Source organism: Pinus tabuliformis, chromosome 5_1 (genome assembly GCF_031772625.1).
Source record: "Pinus tabuliformis cultivar Carrire ecotype Pingquan chromosome 5_1, CPIR1, whole genome shotgun sequence".
Lineage (NCBI taxonomy): Eukaryota > Viridiplantae > Streptophyta > Pinopsida > Pinales > Pinaceae > Pinus > Pinus tabuliformis.
In genome coordinates, this window is record NC_142305.1 from 820,188,463 (window position 1) to 820,194,462 (window position 6,000).

Sequence of the window (6,000 nt, forward strand, 5' to 3'; positions counted from 1 at the left end):
TTCTGAAGGCTGCAACCCTCAGCGCCTTACGGACTGCTTTTAAGAATATTTCAGATTGGATCCACTTGTCAAACAATCATCACACAATCTGTAGGCTACCTTTCATCAAATTTTCAAACTGCACTCATATCAATCATAAACCTAAACAAACTAAAGCATTGAATTTGAAACATTGTCACACTGCAAATCAATTGAAATTCTGAAGTATTAAATCACTGAATGTAGAACCCAACCTGAAATAACAAAGATCAAACTCTGTATGCCACTGTACTGAATAAGAGTTGCGTATATACGCATTTCCTCTGTATAAGACCCATGTACAGATCTTAGAACACTGAATATTGAATTATCAATAACTGAATCATATATAGATCATTTATCAGTCACAGAGCACTTGAACCAATCATAGATTAGTGAATCAAACACAGATCACCATACTGTAGCAATCATCACTAATCAATATTCATAGCCAACTCAACCCAACTCATCCCAACCAACACTGTCAAACACAAATTATCATGATAGAGACATCATTGGCAAACAACAACAAACATAACATAAATTATCAAATATCATCAACAAGTCATACTACAAAACCTTGGAATGTATACTCGACTTCCCTGTAGCTGATCTGCGTATGTACGCACTTATAATTCACAACACCCGCGTACAAATCTGCACAAATTGAAAAATTATTTCGTAGAAAATATACGCGACCCTACAGAGACAGATCCGCGTATGTACGCAACTATTCCCAAACACACCTATGTTTCGATTTGTAAAACTTTCGTTGCAAGCACAATTTTACTTTCCACAACTTTTATTGTGAATACTACAAACTTCACAATTTTACTTTCCACAACCTTTACTGTGAATACTACAAACTTCTGAATAAAACATTCAGATCACAATATCACAGTTTCATCAATATAAGCTACTTAGACATTTGCAACAAGTAAATCAACCAAGCATATATGTCAACATATTTCAGAGATTTCAAATCTGAGACTTCTTTTTGCTCGCTGGTGCACACTTGTTCCAGATCAAATCATTCATAGACAACCTAATACTTGCACACACAACACCTTGATCTCCATTTCTTTATATTATATTTGCCTTAGCCAATACCTTAGGTAAATATCTTGGTTATGTTGTAAGTATTCTTGGACATGATCAAATATCCGTTATCGTTCCAAATAATATGGGCCAATACCATGGTAATGACGTTTGGTATCCAAAATACCATGGTGCGGATTACAAGACCCGCGTATGTATGCAACCTTTCTTCTTAGGATTTGTGTATACTTTTTCAAAACTTTGATTTTATCATCCATCTATCTCTGAATTGTTATTCCTTTGTCCCATAACCTCCAAACTGCATAATCACCTTGTTATTATAATGTTGACATCGTTATCAAATAGGTTGCCATCAAGGACAATACATTAGCCATAATGCCAACAATCTTCCCCTTTGGACTTGATGGGAACTACTTTGGTGTTTGGTCCTCACCTGCGAATACCTGCAAACACATTTGCAAATACCAAGACTTCTCACCAAACATTTTGCTACAAACAAGAAGTTTATCTCCCCCTTTGACATCAAGGGAAAAGGGTTGACCAATGTTGAATGAAGACTTCTCTCCCCCTGTGTAAAGAGGATCATTGTAGATCTGATTCGCTGAATTTTCTGACTATGCTTCCCCTTAGCATATGCAAAACCTTATGAAGATATTCAAAACTTTATGATTTGACCAAACATGACTTTTCCTATCACCATTGACTCATGATTACATCAATCACCCAACACATATTTGACCCATATTCATTGATTTCCCAAAATAATGGGATTACATACAAGGCATTACTTGATCCCAACATTACAACAATGTCTAAAAAGTACAAAGCACGACTCAAGAGACGATACATCACTGAATATTACAATGATTACATCATGAGTATTTACAAGACCTTTACATAAATAACCAAAACTAGGACCTCAACAATGAGGTTGTAGGATCATGATAGTCACTAGTGACCACCATATACCATATAAGAACTTGCGACATGAATATCTGATAACAACAATATAGAAGCAACATGAACATCCTCATCAAAAAGTAAGATAAGGCAATGAAGCATTAATCTCTTCAACATCATTAAATCATAGCAGGCACATCCTCCTCATCAAGCACGACAATAGATAAACTTTATCAGCTGGAGTCCATGCATCATTGATAACAAGTGAGAAAACAACATATAGATCTCCAATGGTAACAATAGAAATATCTAGTCATTAGCAAATGTATGCAACAAGACATGCTTACGAAACCATAATCCCAACAAGGGATAATAGTTGCTCCCCATAAACCAACAGACTACAACAAACCAATGTCAGAAACAAAAGAAACGATGAATGCATATAGGAGGCTCTCCATGAATCTGTCATTTTTACCTATCACTGAGATGTATACACGTCTGTCTAACTCAGAAACCATGTACATACACGCCTGTCCTTCACATCATCCGCATACAGAAAGTAAAGTGTAGTAATTTATAGTCTCAACTCCCCCTGAACATGAAATACCTATTAGAATAATTAGCAGAGTGATGAAGCATGAATCATTCTTAATTTATGTCTGAGATATTCAAAGGAATCACATGGAAGTGGCTTTGTAAATATATTTGCAACTTGTTCATTTAAAGAAACATATTCCAGTATGACCTTTTGTTCAAGCACTTGTTCTCTTAGAAAATGATATTTGATTGGAATGTGCTTGGTTTTTGAATGCGTGACAATTTTTTTAGAGATACTTATGGCACTAGTATTGTCACAGAGAATATGAACATGTTGATGACAAGTGATTTGAATGTCTTGCAATGTTTGGATCGTCCATAGAAGTTGAGTATAACAAGATGCAACAACAACATATTCTGCGTCAATAGTAGATAAAGTGATGGAACTTTGTTTCTTGCTGAACCATGACACCAAGCGGGGTCCCAAATAAAATGCTCCTCCACTAGTACTCTTGCGTTTGTGTAAGCATGAAGTACAAAGTTGGTAATTTTTGGATACCATAGACCGAAATTTTGAGTTCTTTGTAGATACTTGAATATTCTGTTATCTGCTTGGAGATGAGTTTATTTAAGATTTGCTTGAAATTGTCCAACAATCCCAATTGCATGCATAATATATGGTCTCGTTCCTGTAAGGTAGAGCAAGCTTTTGATCATAGATCTGTATTTTGGTTGATTAACTGAAGGAGAATCATCATTTTGACTTAGATTGCATCCTGTTCCCATTGACGTGCATACATGCCTGCAGTCTTCCATTCCATATTTCTTCAAAATCTACTTGAGGTACTTGGGTTGAGAAAGAAAGATACCATTCTTAGTTTGTTGAATTTGAAGACCAAGAAAGTATGTTAGTTCACCAAGTAGAGGCATTTCAAATTCTTGCTGCATAATTGAAGCAAATCCGTGACTCATAGATTCGACATTGCTTCCAAATATGATGTCATCTATGTAAACAACAACTATCAAAAGTTTGTCTATATCAAATTTTATATATAAGTTGCTATCTGCCGACCCTTTTGTGAAGCCTTGTTATTGAAGATCCCTGTCAAGACAATGATACCATGCACAAGGAGCTTGCTTTAACCCATACAACGGCTTCTTAAGTTTGCAAACAAGTTTTTTATCATTGCCAATAATGAAGTCTTCAAGTTGTTCAATATAAACTTTTTCTTCTAGATCCCCATTTAAAAATGCAGATTTAACATCCATTTGATATACTTTAAAGTTATGAAATCTTGAAAATGTTAGAAACATTCTCATGGCTTCAAGTCTAGCTACATGAGCAAATGTTTTTTCAAAGTCTATCCCTTCCCGTTGAGCATAACCTTTGCGTACGAGTCTTGCTTTGTTTCCAATTACTTCTCCATTTTCATTCAGTTTGTTCTTGAACATCCATTTTGTCCAATAACATTTTTATTATGAAGCCTTGATACTAATTCCCATGTATGGTTTTTTTCTATTTGATCAATTTCTTCATTTATTGTCTTAAGCGAACATTAATCTTGGCTTGCTTGATTCACATTTTGAGGTTTAATTGTGGATAGTAAGGCTAAGTAACTAGAAGTTCCAACAAGAATTCTTTTAGTTTGCACTCCTGCTTCCTTTTCACCTAGAATTTGAGATTCAGGATGATTTTTCTGAACATACCTTGAAGGAGTCTTTTCTGATGTGTCTGTATCTCCATTTCCTTCTTCAGATGCTTCACTAATTCCTTCTCCTACAACCTTTTGACTTGTAGTAGGAACATGTTCATCATCTGCTGGTGCTTCCTTTTTGGTACCTGTGGATGCTTCATCAATCACATCAATGCATTCAACAATATTTTGAAGCATTTTATTATAGCATTTATATTCTTTGCTTCTAGAAGAGTATCCAAGGAGGATTCCTTCATCAACTCTAGATTCAAACTTTCCAAGCTTATCATCATTTTTCTCTATGTAACATTTGCTTCCAAAAATTCTAAAATGTTTGACCGCTGAGGCTTACCAAACCGTAGTCCATAAGAAGTTTTATCACTGTTTACTCGAACATGAGCTTTGTTAAGTATATTCACCACTCTATGTGCTGCTTCCCCCCAAAAGGTATGAGGTGTTCCAGACTCATCAAGCATGGCACATGCCATTTGTTGGATTGGTCTGTTCATTCTTTCTGCCACTCCATTTTGTTGAGGAGTCTAGCTATAGAAAACAGTCTTTTGATGCCATGCTATTCACAGAAATTAAAAAACACATCTGATATAAGCTCTCCTCATCTATCAGATCTAAGACATTTGATTTTCAAATACTCATTTCTACTAGAGCCTTGAGTACTTCAAATTTATCAAATGCTTCAGCTCTATGTTTAAGTAAGCCAATCCAACACATTTTTATAAAATCATCAATGAATAATATGAAATATTGTTCATCCCGAGGAGACTTCTTTCTCATAGGACCACACAAATCAATATGAATAAGTTCAAGTGGCTTACTTGAAGTACCTTCTTTAGCATTAAAATGAACTCTAGTTTGTTTACCAAATTGGCATGATACGTAGATGCTATTTTCTGGTGGAGAGAAGTTGGGCAAGTCATGAATTGCTTCCATTTTGCTTGATTTGTATAATTGAGAAAAGCTAAAGTGTCCCAATCTTTTGTGCCAAAGCCAACTTTCTTCAGATTTGCTTAAGTAACAATGTTCTTGGCCGCCTTCCAAGACATAGACATCACCTGGAGTTCTTGTTCCTTTTATGATGATCTTACTTGTGTCCAGATTCCTTACCAAACAACTCTTTGATTTGAAAACAACTTCATGCCTTTGGTCACACATTTGAATAATACTCAACAAGTTATGTCTTAATCCATCAACAAATAAAACATTTCCAACTTTGACATTTTTCTTTAATAACACAGTTTGTTTCCCTTTGATAATAATAGGTGAATTATTTCCAAAAGTTACATTTTTTCTTTTTTTATTTCATTAAAAGACATAAAATTATCTTTGTCCCCTGTCATATGCTTTGAACATCTGCTATCAATGTACCACAAATTTTCTTGATCTCTTGCATATAAAGCTAGACCACAATTTTCAGAGTCTATGGTTTTATTTTTCCATACCTTGGGTGTTATTGTCTTCTGTTCATGTTGATAGGATGGTCCTATTATGCTTCTGCATTCAGTTTCTTTATGACCAAAGTTATTGCAAACAAAACATTCAATTTCATCTTGAAGAGGTGAGAAGACATTGTAAGAAGATTTCTTTGCCCCAATCTCATTCTTTTGTTTTCTTGCTTCTCTAGTCATAATAGTTTTATAAGCGACACACTAAACAACTTTATGACCAAAATTATGACAAGTGAAGCATTGACCATTGAAGTAGGAATACTTGGGAGTATAATACCTTCTTGAGTAGCTTCCCCTTTGGTTGTGGTAAGGTTGTTTTACTTGAAAGA